General features: G+C 40.0%; 1 long non-coding RNA gene across 4 annotated transcripts in view; it reads right to left on the bottom strand.

Moving 5' to 3' along the window:
- Positions 1-21,225, bottom strand: part of LOC140704886 (uncharacterized) — an 82,549-nt gene that overhangs the window by 22,036 nt on the left and 39,288 nt on the right. The gene's annotated exons all lie outside the window — the stretch shown is intronic.

The raw sequence follows: 21,225 nt of genomic DNA, 5'->3' as shown, positions 1-21,225 counted from the left end.
CGACGGAAGACAATGTACCGGCCGACGATTTGAGTCGCCGCACGGGACAGATGCACAAGTGGGAACTGAGTGCCAAGGTATTCCACGATTTGTGCCGCCACTGGGGCACTCCTGTCATGGGCATTTTTGCCACTCGAACCAACAAGAAACACCCTCTTTACGCCTCCAGGGCAGGTTGGGGACAAGGTTCTATGGGGGATGCCTTCATGATACCATGGACCATGGGTCTTCTCTACCTGTTCCCCCGTTCCCATTAGTGCAGAGGACGTTAGTGAAACTTCATCAAGAGTCTGCAGAGGCAATTCTGCTGGCACCCTTCTGGCCTCGTCAGTCGTGTTTTCCAACCTTAGCAGCAATGGCAACGGACTCTGCAAAACTTCCGCTTTTTCCTGCTCTACTCACTCAGGATGCAGGCAAGGTTTTCCACCTGGACCTCAAGACGATACATCTCACTGCATGGAGGATATCCCCGAAATTAAGGAGATTCTAGACAAGTCTAAAAAGGCGTCAAATTCTCTGCTATATGGGTATAAGTGGAGAAGTTTTCTCAAGTTTACCGAATCTAGGGGTCTCGCCTGACGTCCAGTCACCCTCTCTACTTTGTTGCAGTTTCTGCGGCACCTGTTCGATTTCAAGTTATCTATTTCTACCTTGAAAGTTTATATTGCAGCTATCAGATGTTATCTATCAAAGCTTTATTTTTGGTGGCTATAACTTCAGCCCTCAGAGCCAGCGAACTTGCCGCTGTTCGAGCTGATCAACTTTTTTTACAGTTTTTTCAGGACAAGGTGGTGTTGCACACTGATGTCTTGTTTCTCCCCAAAGTGGTCTCTGAGTTTCATTTATATCAACCTCTTATACTCCCTACCTTGTTCTCTGAACCTGCCAATGACACAGAGCGCATGCTCCACACTTTGGATGTCAGAAGAGTGCTTGCCTTTTATGTTTCACGGACTAAGGAATTTCGGTTATCTCCTAGACTTTTTCTGTGTTATTTTGGACAAAAGAAAGGTCTCCCAGCGTCATCCTCATCACTCTCAAGATGGCTTGTTTCTACAATATCTTTGGCCTATGAACTCCTACAAAAGGTTCCGCCTGAAAGTCTACGTGCTCACTCCACCAGAGCAGTCGCCTCTTCTACAGCCTTACTACGTGGTGTCGATTTGACTGACATCTGTAGGACTGCCACTTGGTTTCAAGTGTCCATTGGACCAGAGGGCTAAGAGGGAGACAAGGTTCGGAAGAGCTGTGTTGGCATCCACCCTTCAGTGACGACCCTCCTTCCGGTGAGTTAGCTTGCTAGTCACCCTTTTGTGTGCATTCACCGAAGACCATGATGAAGAAAGTCTGGTTACTTACCTGTAACCATGGTTCTTCAAGTGGTCATTCTGTGAATTCACACAATCCCGCCCGACCTCCCCACTTTCCGTCACTGAATATATATAGCTCATGCTTCCATATCTGTGGCAGATAAATGGAACTGAGACTTGGGCGGACGGAGCATGCGCAGTATAGGCAGCCTTAAACTATGTTTCTTTTCCTACAGAGCTCGAGAACATTCCAAGAGGACCGACGCTGGCGCTGACTTAACCCTTTTGTGTGAATTCACAGAATGACCACCTGAAGAACCATGGTTACAGTTAAGTAACCCGACTTTTCTACTGCTCTGTATTTCTACTTGCTTCAGTTAGGTTTTAAGTGGCTAATAGTTTTATATGTTTTTTTCTACTTTTGGATAGTAGTATACATATGTTACTTTATTTGGGGATTTTACTTTTGTCATCCACCTTGGACAAGTTTCTGTAGACAGAGGGGCAATATGGATGCAACCGTATTGTAATAAATGAAAAGTAAAGATATGTAGGAGGTTTGGTTGCTATACCAGAAGGTGAATGGGATCTCCTGTTTAACAATCTTATTGCTGAAAGTTTTTTTATGTGGTATTAACTATTAAGTCACTTCCAGCTTATAGCGACCCTATAAATCAGTGATCTCCAAAATATATATATATTAACAGCCCTGTTCAGATCTTGCAAACTCAAAGCCATAGTATTCTTAATGGAGTCAGTTCATCTCATTTTTTGGTTTTTCTCTTTCCCTCCTGCTTCAGACTTTTCCACATTATTGTCTTATCCAGTGACTCTTGACTTCTCATGATTTGCCTAAAATATAATAACCTCAGTGCAGTCTTTTTTACTTCTAGAGATCATTCATGCTTGATTTGATCTAGAACCCACTTGTTTGTCTTTCTGGCAGTCCATATTATCCACTATCCTCCAGCACCATATTTCAAATGAAACTTTCTTCACAGCCCATCTGTCATATCCAAAGATAGTTACTAGGAAGAGTATAATGTGGTCTCCAGTGAAACATCCTTGTATTTGACGACCATTTCTAATTTTTTCATAGTTTTTCTTTTCTTGTGATTAAAGGAACTACATGACTAGTTTTTGCATTCTTCCCTGGTAATATATCTGGTTTTAATTCACAACCTTTCCAGTTTACAATCAATTGAATTTAGTAATACATATCAGTTCTTTATATTGCTCTTTATAACAACCAAATGGGCCACTGCAATAATTAATGGGTCTCTCCATCTAATGAGTGTCTCCTCAAGGAGGCACTCATTAGGCCCATTAGGAAGAAACCAAATTTGGTGGTGGACGATATTGGCAATTATAGGCCCATTGCCAATGTTTCTTTCCTTAGTAAAGTGGTACAGAGGGTGGTGGCTGACTAGCTTCAGGCCCTCCTGGATGAAACGCCCTGGATGAAACACCCTGGTTCCATTTCAGTCTGGCTTCAGGCTGCACCACAGTATGGAAATGGCATTGGTCACCCTGTTTGATGACCTACTGAGAGAGACCAAAAGAGGCAAAATGTCTCTGCTGGTCCTTCTCGATATTTCTTGTTTCATTATAGATAGAGTCATCACAAGGTTTTGAAAGTTTAAAATGTTCCTAATTGGTTTTCCATTGCTTTCTTCATCCTCGTACTAACAAGATTTGGCTAAGATGTCACTGCAGTTATCTGAGAAAGCTCTCCTTCCACTACTGCTGTTGGCTAGTACTTGCTCTTCAGGAGTTCCTTTGCCTTCAGCATCATTGGAATAATCAGTTCTTTTTCTTAATTCCTGAATAAGATGGATATATAGGCTTCATCTTTGACCATTTTGCCTACTCAACAGAGGAGTCTCACCTCCTAATGGCATTGCTTTCAGCTTCTTTCTGGATTTCAAAACCCTCCTCATCAAGTTAAGTTGTGCACCCACAAGATGGTCCTCTAAGAATAGCTCTTTCCAACTTTTTGTTTCAGACCAGTGGTTCACACACACCACTAGTGAGGTACAGAAGTAGCCCAGGTTAGGTAAAGGGTTTTGTAACCATTGCTTTGAATTTATTCTCCCTAAACCTCCATGTTCTCCTACAACTGTGACATGTTATATCCTACCAATACTGTACTGTACTACTGGTCTTGTCTTACTGAATTGTTTCAGCAATAACATTGGACATGTTAATCAGTAACTTGGAGAGTTGATATTTCTCCTAAGTCCATGTCTCCTCCTGTTCACCAGTGTAATCTTCAGGGAGAAATGAAGTAACAGAATACTTGTAAACGTATCGATATCCTTGTGGGGGGGGGGAATGAGCATTTTGCTCCTATCTTGGTGGGATTGATAGGACACAATAGATTTAGGGGGGGAACCCTGTTTAGAGTGAACAGTTCAGCTTACTTGCTGAGAGACCATGTATGTACCTAGAATTAGAATAGAAATTTGTAGTCTCACTATAAAGCTATGCAGACCTCCTAGACATAAAGTCACTGACAGAATTAATCTCTCCTCTGACATGCAGCAATAGCATCAACCTTAGTTTTCTGCTGAATGTCAGTGGAAATGCTCCATTGGCTTTGGGAACGTTAATGAGAGAGCAACTAATTCCATTAAAACCGAAGCTACAAAATGTTGTGTACCTTCAATGTATGCATCCACTAATCCTAGAACTGCAGAGCTTGAAGGGACCCTATCGATCAGCAAGTCCAGCCTCTGTCAAAGAGGCCCAGTGGGTGATTCGAACTCCCTGCCTAAACCACCGAGTTATTCAGCAGTATTAGCCATTTCAAAGACAATCTTTATTTTACACATAAACATAATGCAATTGATAAATGTTGACTTAATGCAGTGAAAAATATTCTAATAAGCTCATTCTGTTTCTCGTTATCTTTAAAAAATAATGATGATGATAATGATGGCATCCCAACTATCTTATGTATGCCACCAGTTCCGCAGGGAATTTTTAGCAACTGCTTTTGTACCATTTGTTCATTTCTACAGTCCCTTTCATTTCAGTATTTTTGCACATGGACATTTTAAAATATTCTTTACAATACAAGAGATCTATTAGACGATGTAAACACACCTCCTGATTAGGTATCTTTTAACTCTTTTGGGTTGCTACAGGTTAACATGTATCTTTTAACAAGAAAAATGACACTGCTGGAATGCCTTGTGTATTACTACTGTAGTAGTCTTCTCAAACACTGCAGCACATGACTTTCAAAGTCTGTAGTACAGGGATTTTTTTAAAACAACTCTTGCGCCATCTAGTGACATTTGCATCCAGAAATAAAGACCTACCAGATTTAGGATTTTCAAGATGCATATCTCTGAATGCTTCCAGTCGTAGTAGATCGTTTGAATCTCACTAAGAGCATCTGATCCTTAACTCTTGCTATGACTCCATTCATGTACATAAAACTCAATCAGTGGAAAGTTGGTAACGCCAACCTCATGAGCATGATGAATTTTGATAGGAGTTATCCACAGTGCTCAAGCTATTAGAGGTCAAGATTTGGACATATACCTTTAAAATTTCGACTAAACATACTAGCGGATTCACTTTCCCCTGTGAAATATCAGCAGCCACATCCTCCATTGGAGGATTTAGACACCCCAACAACAACTCTCCAATGGGCTACATTTTATATTGGTGCAAACATGTCCACACTATGTCTGAAAATTGATGGATTTCCAGACACACAGAGAGAGAGACACAGACACAGACACAGACACAGACACACACACACACACACACACACACACACAGAGAGAGAGAGTACATCAACACTCCCCAGACCACCATTTTACAAAGAACTGGGGCAGCTTAACATGTAAACAGAAGAGAGAGGCATGTTTTGCTCATATGGAGCACACAGAAGAATAGAATCTAATGGAAAGGAAGTAGTTTAGAGGCTATAACTCGACCCTGTGGGAGAAAAGGGAGAAGGAACTGCTGCTGTAACTCTAATAAAAACTGATATGAATCAAGAAGCGGAGCTGGAGCCCAGGGAGTTATTAAGAGGGAACCTCAACTGCACCAGCAAAGAGGCCTGGCAGTGTGCACAAGATCATGAATGCTGCAGTTTTATTTTTAAACCAATAAAATAAGTCTAGATTTTGATGAGGAAGTATTGCATGTATTTCTGCTTTCCACATAAAATGAAATTTTAAAAAATCTTCTCCTTCAGTATCCCTAAATCTGGCCTATATTTCTTCCCTGAAGTAAAGCCCTGTTAACACAATCTCTGGGACCTTATTTTACTATAGGCCTGCAGTATCTATGAGGGGATTGGTTCCAATTCCTCCTATGCTATAAAGTGCAGGTATAGAAACACCATATATAGCATGGTTTCCTGTTCGCTCTAGTGGCCAGTTTGGGCAATATACTTTGGAAACACATACGTCTTTGGGGTGGTGATTTAATATTTTCAGGCAGCAGATCAATGAAACTGTGGGTACTGATTCCACAGTTTTTCTGTACTCGATTTAGGATGCCAACAGTTCTTTAATCACTCTGCCATTACTCTGTCTTATGGATCAAAGGCTGGAATATTTATCATAATAACTCACAGTCTAGTCACAAGCAAGCGTCCCCCCAAGCAACTGTCTAGAGCAGAAAAGGCTAGATAATTGGGAAATGCTATGAGTACAAAAGCTGCACTAGACTAAAAAAATTGGGGTTCCCGAGAGTTTTTCTCTGCTGACAAGAAAAATGAGTTTGCCTCCCATCCCCCAAACCCAAACCCTAGTGTGAAAAAAGCAACATAGTGGGTGCAGTGCTAGACCTCTGTCTTTCCTCCTGCAGTCAAATTAATCTTTTCCTGAATGTCTGACTATGGCTTGCGTGACAGAATGCTGGACCAGGTATACTTTAATCCAATCCAGAGCCACTCTTTATGTTCTTAGCTGGAGGATGGAATGCTCTGTGTTTTTCAGCCGAACTAATACACATTTCTGTCTAAAGCATTCCCCCTTAAGTCCATTAAGTTCAGGGTCTAAAATTATTTAGCTGTACTACTGAGAGTCTAATTTTCTATGTTTAAAATGCATAATTGTTCACAGCAGTGAACTCAAGATGCCCAGTGGGTAAAAGGACTTTTTTTAAAAAAAAAAAATCATTTTACAGCATATGTTCTAACAACCAGTACAGTTAAAACACTCCAAGACCCTTTCCTCTAAAAAGCAAAAAAAAAAAAAAAAGTAAAGCAACAAACATAGAAACAAAAATAGCACCACAATAAATCCTTAAGAATAATCTTCCTCAGTGTGTCAGCTCCAAGAACAAACCAGTTCACTCCATGACACTTGTTTATGTGATTTATGGAACAGTAACTGGCTTCTTAACCCAGGTTCAATTATTAAGAAAGCTTCCTGAGTTGGTGCTTTTACAGCTGGTCACCATGGAAACATCACACTTAGAACACATTATAGGGTTAAAAACATTCAAGGGTATTGTATCTCCAAGCTTAAAAGACTACCAAACAAAGAACACAATCATCATCTTGACTTTTGTATCTAGCATGTTGAACATTCATACCATGCTGTAGGGTTGGCAATTTTGTTGTTCTGTTGTTAGCCACATTGTCTCAGAGGCAATGAAAGGGATAGGACTGAGTCACTGAGGCTACCTCCTTCCCCTCTCTCTTTTTTTTTTATTTTTTTATTTTTTGTACTCCTATTGCTATCTTTTCCTTTCTGGTTCCCAGTGTGTCAGGGAGCTCATGAAAGTATGCCATTACAAAGAGCACCCTTGAAGACACTAGAACACATCTGGATAAATCATTTGTAGAAGGCTTGCAGATTATGCCAAGGGCCCCACACAAACAGGCTGAAGGCTGGACATGGCAAAGGAGGACACCAGTATCCCATTCCCACCTTATCCATTTAGCTGTCACATTATGTTGTCATAATAGGTTAGAACAAATCCATGTTATTGATCTTCAGAAGGATTAGACATCCTAGATGGAAATGATGAGAGTTGTGGCCATGCACATCTGATGGGGACTAGGTGTAACTTGGGGGGGGAACAATCTAAATCTTCCTAACACCTCTTCAGCACACAGGTATACATACAAAAAACATCTTGCCAACTGTGTTTGCAAGGGCATGGGATGGGAACATCTTCCTTTCTGAAGAGGAAGCTATGGTGGAGCTAGGACTAGCTAGGCCGCAAAGCCTTTTTCCCAGGTGAGCCACATTTAGGTGTCTGTAGGTGTCTCTCTATCAGATCGAAGTCCCAGAATGGAAAAGAATGGGATTTGTAGTCTAAAAATTCTGAATAGAGCACACCTGCAATTTAGCTATAATAAATAATTCCTGCTGGTGCCTCACAGTTTCCATGTTTTTCCTTATGAACATGTAGCATTGAGCCTCAGAGTACATGTTACTAGATCAAAGCACTGTTATTGGGTCAATTAGTGAGAGGATGAGGGCTAAAATCAACTCTGGGAGGTAGTAATCACGCTGTTTAGAGTGTATTTGAACTCTTTCTAAGGGACTGGAAAGGCACATTTGAGGTGTCCAAATCCCCACTTTGGAAAGGCAAATGGCACCCTTCAGTACAATAGGACTTTTTGGCAGTCACTAATTTAGAGGGTTACCATAAGTTGGAAGTGACCTGACAGCAAAACACAACACAACAGCAGTTTTCTGTGGCTGAAGCAGGTTCACCAGCCATAGCCTCCTTTAGATAGTCTGGCTAGAAATAATCTATGTTCTGAAAATATCAAGACTAGATAACTGCAATGTGTTATGCATGGTGCTGCCTCTTGAAGACTGCTCAGAAATTGAAGTTAGTCCACATAAACTGAGATCACTTACAGGGAACACATCTCTTTGGCGCTTAAAGAGCTTTGCTGGATCCCATTCAATTTCTGAACACAATGCAAACTGCTAAGGTTTACTTTTAGAGCCCTTCACAGCTTGGGACTGATTATCTGAAAGAACTGCTACTCTAGTGTCATTCTGTCTGTACTCCAAAATCATTGGAAGACCTCCAGAAACCTCTGCAGTTGTAGGAGAAGGCTGTCTCAATTGTGGCATCCTTCTTATGAAGCTCTCATCATAAAGAATTTTCCCTAACATTAACATCACTGGTTAAAATCCAGTAGTAAGTTGCAAGTAGTGTAGGCCCATTGAATCAGTGGAACTTATGGTGAAGTTCTCACCAAAGCCACTCACATGGACTTACCCTTCCTTACTTGCAGCTTACTGCTGATTCTCAGGCAATGTCTTTCCAGTGCTAGTTGAAAGCTTTTCATTTTACCAGGTCCACTGAGGTTAACACGGCATGAAAACATTTTGCTGTCGTTGTTATTGTTGCTGTGAGAGAACATTATTGATGGTTGTCTTTTCTCGCCCAGAGTCTTATTGTCTCAACACAGAGAATAAGGAGAATTGTGCTAGTGCTTCCCTGACAGGCTCTCTGTCACATGCCTATTCTTGCGCTGGTTGTGAGACTGGTCATCCAATGCTTTTTTTCCCCTTTCTTGTTTTCTCTTTCATGAAAGAGGGGAAGTTTTCAGACAAGTGCAAAAAGCACTGCACTGCTGTTTTTCACATTATTTATGCACACAGTAAAACATTGACGTGTGACTTGAAGTTCAACAAGCCTTTCACATTCAATAAGTTTTAGCAACTCCATCCCGCCACCATTTACTTCACTGTGATTCCTCTATAATTGTCACCAATTATAAAACATGGTGCAGGTCAAATCCTCTCCTAATTTACTGTTCATCTCACGGCTTCCCAGTTTTGGCCTCTAGAGACACCACATAAAATGTGTGCAACCAGTGTGTGGAAAAGCTTGGCTAAATCGTTTTGCTGTAATTCTTTTTAAGTGTGGATAATACAAAATTGCAATCAAAATAGTGTAACGTATTGCATTCATTGGGTAGATGCCTAAATATAACTACAGCTGGATGGCTCCATTTTTTCCTACCAAGGCAAACAGCAACTTCAGGTAGGGGGCAATTTTAATTGGGGAAAAGTAACATCAGGGAAGATTTTTTTTAAAAAAAAAAAACAACTGTTCAGCAGTCATGTTTGCTCACTTCTGTGCCCATTTAATTTTAAAAAAATACATTCAGATGTAAGCATTCATCTCTATCATGTATCTTCTATTATTCATTTCTAATACACTGTTCAACTGCAGACTTCCTTGTACCATACCACACACCTCTGAACCTTAAAGCAGATCAAAAGCTTTTGCTTACAAACTCACCATTTGCCCAATTCATTATCGCATCATGAGAATGCAGTGATGTTATTGTGCAGGAGAACAAATCAAGGTTCTACAAGACATTTCTCAAAATGAGAGCAACCCAAACAAAAAAGTATAACTTTGAAACTAGACTTTGTTTCAGCACCAAATTTGACACAGATGTAACAGACTTTCTGCTCTTGCTTTGTGCCATATTTGGGGATAGGTGGGGAAAGGTTTTTGAAGTTGTGGTTTTTAAAATGCCAAACTGTTCCGTCGCTGCAGAAATAAGCAACCTTAAACATCCCCAGATTTAAAACAGCCGCTCCCCTGTCAGGATATGTATCACATGGCATTTTGTGGCACAGTGGTTCAACTGCAGTACTGCAGTTGACTCTGCTTATGACCTGAGTTCAGTCCCAAGGTTGGTTCAGCCTTCCATCCTTCCTAGCTCAGTAAATTAAGTACCCAGCTCACTGGGAGGGGGATGTTAATATGTAAGTTGCATAATTAAATTGTAAACTGACCAGAGAGTGCTTTAAGTGCTGTGGGATGGTATATAAGTGTTGCTTATAACATTGTAATCTGGATACACTCTGGAACAACAGTGCACGCACACACACCACAGAGAGAGGGGGGGAGGGAGGGAAGGAGGGAGGTAGAGAGAGGATTATTTTTACTTTGTTTTCCAGTGACAATCTTTGCTAACACCCAACTTTCCCTTTGTTTAAAATTCAAAATAGAAGGAGGAATATTTTGTAAAACATGCACACAACATATTGTAGAGCTTTTGGTCTGACATAGCTTTTCTTCCTCGGGTTGCCTACCCCAAGGAAAGGATTTGGAAATTGGAACATAGCTTTCTAGTCTGGTAACATTGGTTTACCTGAAAGGATGTATATGTTTTTCCATTGTATGTGCTGCAGTCACTCAAATCTGAAACAGCCCTTCAAAATATCTTGATATAATGCTATACAGCCACATCTCAGCTATTCTAGCTTATGTCATTCCCAACAACCATAGTACAGATCATCTATTCATCTTTTGGGATCCTCTAGCACTGAGTAATTCTACAAGAAGGAAGTTTTAGTTGGAACTTTATTTGTGTGTAGTGCATGTATATGTAAACTCTCATGTTATAAAGCCAGGTAATTCAATTCTTCAAAAACGCTCTGATTTATGATTGTAGGATGTTTACTTCTGCAGCCATTATTCAAAAATCCAGGAAATCGCCCAACATTGCTGCACAATATCATGCCCGTGTTGCCAAGGATGCCAAGCTTTACATAGCAAAGGGCAACCTGGATGTTGACAACACCAATGGCAGCAGTCAAGATGATCTACAGGATACCTCTTGTACTCCCTACCATTCACATTTATCAAAAATAACTCCAGACCTGACAATTGCTTTGTGTTTGGGTGAGAAGTGCTTAACAGATGAAAAAAAGGAGTCAAATTTGCTTCCCTTGCTTGGTGTCACTTTGTTTATATACTCTTCATCTTCTCTTATAGCCTTAAGCATGTCTATCTCCTGAAGGTAAATCAGAAAACAGAAGTATGATCATTTGCAACATGCAGAATGAGGCAAATTCATGTTTTGTGATCTTTTACCTTTTAAGGAGGTTCCAGTTCTAACAATCAGATAACTGTATCATTTAGCTGGCGCCTCGCTTTTCACTTAAGATGAATTCTCAAATTGAAACAGGTAGTTCTAGTTCTCCAAAGGCAGATGTGAATCTTGCTCATTAAATGAATCACATGAAAGTAAGGATTTCCACTTGTAAGAACAAGTCACACTCTTGCCAAATGTTCACTACGTCTGAATTCTCTCTATATAACATTTTTAAAATGTCTGTTTGAATAAAGGTAACTCTACTGATCCATGAATAAAAGTATAATCCATAGTCAGGCAAGACCTTCGCTGGAATCAACCAAAATGCCACAAGAACACGGAAGCTTTCATATTTTCAAGAACTATTAATGAGGCAGGGGAGATACCAAATAATAATAATAATAATAATAATAATAATAATAATAATAATAATAATAATAATAATAATAATAATAATAATAATAATAATAATAATAATAATAATAATAATAATAATAATAATAATAATAATAATAATGCAAAAGGAGGGAAGAAAGGAAGATCTCCATTTGAAATTCTGCTCTGTCACAAACAGAAATCCAACTAATATTTTTTCTGGATACACTCTGGAACAACAGTGCCTAAAATTATTATGAATATTTAAAACTTGTGCAAGCAAGCTAGTTTGGCATTCAGAGAGAAAGAGGTTAACATCAAAATTGTATTTCTGTGAGATTAAAACTGTGTAATTGAATATAATGCATGCCCATCATGGAACAAGGAAAAAAATTCAAGATTGTTTTTGCTGATAATCCTCCCTTTCCCATCCTGCAGATACTGTTGCTCTAGATTCTGAAGCTCAAGCTGTTAAATAACAATGAATTTAATCCTCTGCAATAAATGATCAAGCTTTGAAGAAGAAGAATGCTGGGAAACACCTGGGAGAAGGGTAGCAAAAGAAAAGACTCCCTTCAAATTAACACGGGGGGGGGGGGAGGTTAGCAATTAGGTCCCTCTTTAGATTTATTGGTCTGCTGCCAAGTTTTATCAGCAAACCAAAATGACTTATAAAAATATCTGGGAGCCCTAGGTGATGCTGGGTGGCCAAAAAAAGCCTTGGGGCTGTACATTTCCCAGCCTTGTCCTAGAGAATCCCCACAGATTGGGAGTTATATGAGGCTGAAGGGAAAGGTAAATAATTAAAAATGGTCTCTTCTGCATTTCTGCCAGCAGAAGTGTTCCATGAGAGCAGAAGCCTTCTGAGCATGGATAGAGGTTCTCTGTTCAGGGGAGGCAAATGAGGAGCTCATTTCCCCTCCACCATGTGTTTGTGACATATACAGTGGACCCTCTACTTACGGAATTAATACGTATTGGAACGGTGGCTGCAGGTCGAAAAGTCTGTAAGTCAAGTCTCCATTGACCTACAATGCATTGAAAACCAATTAGTCCCGTAACCGGCCATTTTTGTTCCATTTTTGTTTTTTTCCAGTCTGTAGGTCGATTCTCTGGCTGCAAGTCGAATCTAAATTTTGAGGCCAGAGAAGTCTGTAACTCGAAAATTCTGTAAATCAAACCGTCTGTAAGTCGAGGGTCCACTTTAGTGCAGTGCTTTAATCTTCAATAGAGCTATAGCTATTCCTGCATTTCTACTGAAATGAAAAAGAGCCATACAGTCGTGTCCCGCTTAACGATTACCCCGCATTATGACGAATCCACTTTACGATGATGTTTTTGCGATGTATAGTCATTCCACAATACAAATGCAGGAATAGGCAATAACTTTATAGACCATTAAATAAATCATATAGCCTTGTAGCTTTCATGGGTTACGATTAGAGATGGGGGTACTTGTATTTGTATACGAATATGAATCCCCCCCCCGCACAGGTGGAGATAGCAAGGATCTGTGGGGCCGGACGGTCCACTCACTGACGCGCTAATGCTGCTGGGTCTGCACTGCAGTCCTGTCACTCAGGGGATTGCAATCGCTGAGCAACTCCTGGCAGGAGGCAGGATGACAAGCCAGGTCGAAGAGTGGCTCGGCAATCGTGATCTCCGGAGTGACAGGACAGCAGTGCGGACCCCGCAGCATCAGCGCATCCCTGAGTGGACCATCCAGCCCCATGGAGCCAGACCCTTCCTATCTCCACCTGTGCATCCAAATATAAATACTGTACCCCCGTCTCTAATCAGGATGTCCACTTCATCTTGTCATTAGTGCAAAGAATTTAGAGTCCCAAAAGTTCATGACAGATGGATTTTGCCAGGCATGTTTCTTAGATGTAAGTTAGGAAACATGTAGGCTGCACTGGAGTTGGGGTTTTAAAGTTACAACTGAGAAAACTGTTGATTGGATATCACACCCCAGTTCTTCAAGCACAGAGGGTAATTATGCTGCTTTTCACATGAAGTGTGCATGCACATTTAAAATGGCTTTTAAAATTCATTAAGTCCTTTAGTGAAATAGAATGTTACCACACTTCACAAATGCATGAGGATAAAAATCAAACACCACAATGACACTGAAAAGAAATAACAAATTCACCAAATAATTTATCAAACTCCAGGCATAGGGTTCATTTTTTACTAGGCATACTTTGTTTTTCCAGACCTACTGAACAATGGCAAACAACTTGTGACATTTAAGAAGTTGTTTCAACGCATTAATTTTTCAAAGCGCACAGTTCTAAATATATATTTTCAGCCTTTATTCAGTGGTATCCCTCCAGCTACACATGAGGTAAGACAGATCGATAAAGTCATCTTTCACACACAAAACCTGAAAGGAAAATTTTGCCTGTGTTTAGAGTGGGAAAATATTTCATTCTTTTTAAGGATACATTACCATCTTTAATCTATTGCCTCATATCTGACTCAAGAGGGTCACTGTAATGCTGCAAAACCATATTAATGCCTTCCTAAAATTTAACAAAGTGAGATCAAGTTTGTGATTAACATAGAGCATACACTCATATACCATTGATGTAAATCCAGTATGACACAAAAATGCCCATCAATGCAATAAAAACTTCTCTTCACTTCCGTAAGAAAGAGCCAAGGTGGTATACATCATTAAAGGATAATATTTAAAGCTAAAAGCACTAAGTATACAAATACTAAAAAAAAAAAAAAAGATCAAGCAAATACCACAATAAAGGACAGTAAACAAAAGCAACATGCACAAAAAGGCATTCAAAGTGGTAAGGCACAAACATCCATTAAAAACTTCTCCTCGGCAGCCAGTGATTAAGGGAAATCTTGCCTGAAGAAAAAGGTCTTGTCCTGCTTGTGGAAGGACAGCAAAAATGGGGCCATTCTGGCCTCCTGTGTGAGGGATTTCCAAATTCTGGGAGCAGCAACAGAAAAGGCCCTCTCTGGCATTCCCAACAAACCACCTCTGAGGATGGTGGGACTAAGAGAAAGTTCTCTCCTAATGTTCTTATCAGCTGGGCAGGCTAATAAATAGACACATGAACACTGGTCCAAAAGATCTGGAGGGGACAAAGTGTAGCCCTTAGGGAGCCAGAGATATAGGCAAAATGTGCAGACGTTATTTTGTCCAATTGTTTTGGACAAAATGGCCCATAATATTTAGAGAACACACCACATTCTTTCTAGGAATGTGGTGTGTTCTCTAAATATTATGGGCCATTTCCTAGAATATCCTCAGAAGAAAGGAATGGTAAAGCACTTCTATGTATTCTCTACCTAGAAAACCCTACAAAGTATTGGTCTAAGTTAGAATCAACTTGATGGCATTGTTGTTGCTCTATAAAGCACAGAATTGAGTTTTCTTAGCCACACATAAAAATAGTATTTGAATGAAAATAAAAGATCAGACGCATCTGAGACTGGACACAACAATCACATTTCTACAAGACTATCACATTATAAAACAGTTTCTCCAAGTCACTTGAGCTATTGTAATTATTACCCCACTGTGCCTCCTTGACAGGGGCTGGTCTTGACAAGCTGTAGGGTCCTTTCCAATATGGCAGTTCTAAAATTATAGAGTTCCTAACGTCAAGTAGCACTTACAATGATGAGCCAAAACACTTTGGGGATTTTACGCTGTCATAACAGAAATGACATAACTTTTGGAGGAAAATTGCCTCAGTTAAGACATCATGGTAAATATTACCTATTGTACACCAAGTTGTGGGAATCATTATGCACAGGCAATGCCTGCAGTGATTTCTTTACTTAAGGCAATCTGACTCCAAATGTTATGCCGTTTGCATTATGTTTGTGGGCATATCTAAGAGGATTTTGGCCACAGAATCTTAATCTCAAGAGTCACACAGAAAGTTATATTTGGGAATGGTAGTTCCAAAAGAAATGTCTAAGTACACAGAAAGAGCCTCGTTCACCTCCTGACATTTGCAAAGTAGCTTATTTCGTGTGAATATTGATTTTCGGAACTTAATGCACCTGATTCCTTCAAAGTCTGATTTCAAAAATGCTAAAGATTGTCTCTTACCCTAAAGTTGGGTTTAGATGATTCCCCTAAATTTAAACACAGTGCAATATGTTTCAGCATCAGTTAAACACTCAGCCAAACTCAATATTATCCAAGGAATGTGCCTGCAAGACATGAGAAGCAGTGCAAAACACCCAACGGCTTGGGCAGAAGTTGCAGTCTCCTTTGACCTACAGCAAAAAGAGAGAGAGGTCTCAATCATAGCCTGCTCCTCACAGCCCACAGGTCTGCTGTTTCTTTTCCAGAAGTTTGATATTTTGCATGATCAAGGGTGCAAGCCAATGCCCTGCATTGCTCAAGGTCAAAGGACATGTCTCTAGTCTTAGCCCTGTGCCTGGGAATAAACTCTCTCATCAGGGAAATGAGCCAGGAGACTGCTAGAATGAAACGAGGAATGCGTATCTGATCCCTCTGCATGTTGAAGGGACCAGCACAAGAGTCCAGAGTTCTCAGCTCTTCCCAGCTATCCATGATTCCATCTCTATTCACTTTATCTTTTGAATGAGCAGCAACAGCAGCCAGTACTACAAGACCACCTGTTCACCTTGCAGTCTCCAGGATTTACTAGAAGCAAGACAAGGGCATTCAACTTGATTTCTGTTCCAGATACAAATCTGTTTGTATGTTCCTTTCATTCTGGCTGTCCCACTCCAATCCAGATCCAAACCCCTCCAAATAAAGCTAATTAGTAATTTGAGATTTGACTTGATCTATTGCATAGGCCTAGTATTAACATAGCTAAGAATTTGCTTGCTGGCTTCCGGGTTCAACAAAGACCCAATTTACCTTACAGATTTATGCTAACATGCTTTGAGCTCCAGTCACAGACCTTCTGTGAGGTCTGTTTCTGCCCTCAGTCACTATGTTTGCCCGCTGATGCTACCTCAGATGGCACTCTTTATGCAAATAAACACTTAGCCGAGAGCAAAGTGGAACTGAAAAAGAAAAGAAACAAACTAATGAAGCTGAATCTAATGAAGTTGACTGCATTGTCTTAATGAGGCATTATTTTTACACCTTCCTTTCTTGATTGTGGAGGCGTAAGCCATATCGGTCTAGTCGGCAGGGCATCTTAGCACAATTGTGTATCCTATTAAAGAAAGAAAACTAATTCTAATATTTACATTAACAAATCTGTGCTCTCAATTAACAGAAAGAGTAGAATATAATGAAGTAAAATGGTCAGCAGATCAAAACCTTAGAGGAAACATTAGGAACATGATTCAATTATTTGTGCTATTCTGGCTTCTTATAGTACCCCTTGTCTGTTCTTCAGAGATTGCCACACATAGTATGCAAATTATTTTGATGAGTCCCTCCACTCTTGGCCTTTTCTTAAGGCTCAAGCAGGAACAGCTTGAAATACAACAAACACAGAATCTAAAACTGAAAGCAGTCTATATCCCGTTTGACCCAAACCTAGAGGAATCTTTCCTAGATTTCAGAGCAGCACATATTTTCTAGCTACTACTTACTTTTCTCATCCATATTTCTTGTAAGTTGAATTTCTAGTAACATTCCCTTTTGTTGTGTGGTACAAGTACAGAGCTACAAGTTCCCCCAGGTCTACTCCTTTCTCATTAACTGGTACTTAAAGTCGCAACGACTCGCCAAGACATTTGTAGGAGGAAGAACCAAAAAACTTTATTTCCTGACAATTGCTTGTAATTAGACTTGCGTATGTTTCTTTCTTTACTGCACACATATCTAACAACCAAACAAACAGATCAACAGCAAACAGACAACTGCACACCAACAGAGGAAGGAGAGGGGAAAGAGAGAGAGATAGGGCTCTCTTTGAAATCAAAGGCTGGAAGAAAGGAAGGATTGGTTAGTGCTGGATAGACAATCACTCCAGTCCAGAAAAGCCCTCCCAGTCACGCAACTACAGATAGCATGCAAGGTTGCAAATAGAATTCCAACAAGATGATGAATAAGTGGGATAAAAATTGTTTGTGTGCATGCATTTGTTCCCCTGCTTTTAGCAAAGTTTAGAAAAGAGCTCAGGTTTCCCAAACTCGTCTTTTTTGTAAACAGCCTTCAATGTTTTTCCTTCTTTGGTTTCCATTGGAATTATTCTGCTATATCTAATTCCCAGTCCCAGTGAAAGTAGATTCATCGAATTCAATGCCAAATGGTATGAATATTTCCAACTCATTCAGTGGGTCTGTGCTAGCTGGAAAAAGGATGTAGACTTCTGTTTTTTATGAATAATTACTTGTAATTGCTTCTTAGTAACAGCAGGAATGGAAAGAATTTTCATTATATTCTTTGTTTTTGTGAGTTTAGTATGTCAGGATGGGAAAATTCAACAATAAATTGTGATGGTTGTTCTGGATTTTTTGGGCTCTTTGGCCATGTTCTGAAGGTTGTTCTTCCTGACATTTCGCCAGTCTGTGTGGCCAGCATCTTCAGAGGACAGCAACCTGTGCTCTGGTGTAGTTGGCTTGGGAGTGCAGTATTTATGGCTGTGAGATAGGCTTTTGTCTTTTCCTGTAGATGGGTGATTAGTGTGTATCATTGTGGGTATATTGTTGTGCTAAGGGGAAGAGATTATCTGTTCCTGTGGTTGATGGGTATCATTAGCTGGTCTTTTGTGTGTAGTGATCCCCTGTCCTTGTGGGTGGGTAGAATTCGTTGACCTTTTGCATGTAGTATATTTGATAGCTGGGAGCAAATTTGTTGAGCTTCATACTTTCCTCTTTTTTGTTGAAACTGTGCTTGTGCTTGTGGATTTCAATGGCTTCCCTGTGCAGTCTGACGTAATGATTGCTGGTGTTGTCCAGTATTTCAGTATTTTGAAATAGAATTTCATGTCCAGTTTGTTTCAGGGCATGTTCAGCTACTGCAGATTTTTCTGGTTGTTTTAGTCTGCAGTGTCTCTCATGTTATTTGATTCTGGTGTGGATGCTTCGTTTTGTGGTTCCAATATATACCTGGCCACAACTGCAAGGTATCCGGTATACTCCTGTGGTGGTGAGGGGGTCCCTTCTGTCCTTAGCTGACTGTAACATTTGTTGTATTTTTGTGGTGGGCTTGAATACTGTTTGTAGGTTGTGTTTTTTATATATATAATTGTGCATTTATTGTGAACTTACTTGCCTCCAGCTGAGAGTGAGCCAAAGATCTCTGTAATATACATAAAAGGCAAAACCCAGTTCATGCAGCTAGAACATAAAATTGTGCTCAGATAAATGTGTCAGGCATGACACCCAGGGAATTGTGCAATTTGAATGCACAATTGGTAATGCAATTCCCATTGCATCAGTTGTATCTCTACTGCTCTTTCCCTTTGAAAAGCAAATACACTTGTGCACACACGCACACACACACAGAGAGAGAGAGAGAGAGCAAGTACAGAAGTGCCGAAAGATTGTTACGAGAGATACAAACAACCCAGCTAGAGCTTCAGATTCTTAAAGAAAGCAGCAGTAACTCCATCTGCCAAATATTCACAATTGTGGAATTTTGTACAAAATTGGGCCATTCTGTACAAACTTTTTTTGCATAAAACATTATTCTTAGCACTACAAGAATTGTATCAAAATACTTCATATGCTTGGTGGCAAGAGAAAGAATGTTTCACCTCCTTGCCCTTGCTTGTGAGGATGAGACAAGCAAAAATTCACATCCCTACACTAGTTCATCACACCTGTCAATGTAGATAACTGAGAATGAGCAATTAAAGATGAAACTAGTCTCCTTTCATTGTAGAGTGAGCCACAGCTTTTAATGTTTTTTTTTAATATATCTTTTTGAGATAAGAGTCACCAAAAGAAGTAGATGGGTGGATCTTTCCTCTGGGAACAGCAAACTTTTAATCAGCAAAAATTCATGTGCATATAATTTGGCTAGAACCTGATTGTACTATTAGAGTTAAAAAAACACTAATAGTCACAACACAACATGATAAGGTCATCTTTTTTACCTTTCTTTATAATACCTCCAAGAGCAGTGAAAACAGTCTTGAAATATACATCGTACAGACTTAGAGCCATACTGTTGCCACAGACATATAGTGTGCAGATAGATATAATTTTTTTGTTTAACTAGAGTAAATACACAGTAAAAATTGGTGAGAAAAACATTAACAATTTAAGATATTCAAATGACACCATCTTATTGGCAGAAAGCAGCAATGACTTGAAACAGCTGTTAGGGAAAGTGTCAAAGCAGGACTGCACCTGAGCATGAAGAAGACAAAAATCATGGCTACAGAAAAACTACACAAATTTTAATGTAGACAATGAAGAAATGGAAATAGAGATTTTGTATACCTTGGTTAATCATCAGTCCAATAGATCCTGAAGCCAAGAAATCAGAAGAAGACTGAGACGCGAGATAACAGCAATGAAGGAATTAGAAAAGATCATCAAGTATAAGGATGTGTCATTGGAGACCAACACCAAAATTATCCACATTCATATTTCACACCCGTGTATGGGTGTGAAATCTGGACAGTGAAGAAATCTGACAGGGAAAAAATTGTTTGTTTGAAATATGGTGTCAGAGGAGAGCTTTGTGGATACCCTGGACTGCCAGAAAGATGAACAAATGGGTCTTAGAATAGATCATATCAAGTCTGAACTATCTTTGGAAGCAAAAATATTGAAACTGAGGCTGTACTACTTTGGGCACATCATGAGAGCGAGCAGGATTCTCTGGAAAAGACAATAATGCTGGGGAAAGTTTGAAGGCAACAAGAAATGTACAGAAAACATGGGTTGCCTTTAATGTGTGACTTAAACCTCAATACATGTTTTTATATATTCCAGCATTGTTGGGTTTAAGACTCTGGCTGAAATCTGGTTATATGTGGTAACTTCAGTATGCCCATTTGAATCAATGGAACTTACAAAAAAGTTGGCTCACCCCCACTGTTTCAGTGGGCCTACTCTAGTTGCCACTTCCTACTGGATTTGAGCCTCTATTTCCTGCTTTTGTAGTGTACCCTGACAACTTTCCTTCCCCTTGCCTGTTCCTTTTCTTTTATCCTTGTACAATAAATTTCCTTAATGAAACTATTGGGCTGCACTTAGTTTCCTACTTGTTCTTTCATTGTTTTGTTCCTCCTTCTCCATGTCAAGTGGTCTGGAACATTTCAGCCATGCTGTAGCTAATCATTGGCCAGGAGAAGAGATGGGACTAATACTGGCAGTCTAGTAGGCTGTCCCCTATTTATTCCTGAGTAACACTGCCTGGCAGCCTGAGGCTATCTGTCTACCTTGTGGCTAGAGTGTTACTATGGCAGGGATGGCCATACCAAGAAAGTCAGGGGCTGAAAAGCAACACCCAGAGAAACCTGGCCATGGCTACCGTAATCTTCACACTGGCACCCCTACAGACATGGAAACTAACAGAGTGTTTCTTCTACCAAAGATCTGACTATCTCTGAAACACACAACGTTCTGTGTAGGCATCCTTCAGTCTTGAGAGACTATGGTAACGTGCTCTGAATAGAGGTCTTGTAACAGCATCTAGCGTGGCTGAGAAGGCCAATACAAGAGTGACAATCCCTTCCACACTGAAGACAAATCCAATCTGTCCCCTGTCCAGCTCCCTGGTTTTGCTGGTTTCAGGACTGTGCTTTGCCTCGGCCTGCTGAACAAGGG

The sequence above is a fragment of the Pogona vitticeps genome, chromosome 2 (assembly GCF_051106095.1).
Source record: "Pogona vitticeps strain Pit_001003342236 chromosome 2, PviZW2.1, whole genome shotgun sequence".
Classification (NCBI taxonomy): Eukaryota; Metazoa; Chordata; class Lepidosauria; order Squamata; family Agamidae; genus Pogona; species Pogona vitticeps.
This window is presented reverse-complemented; position numbering and strand designations above follow the sequence as displayed.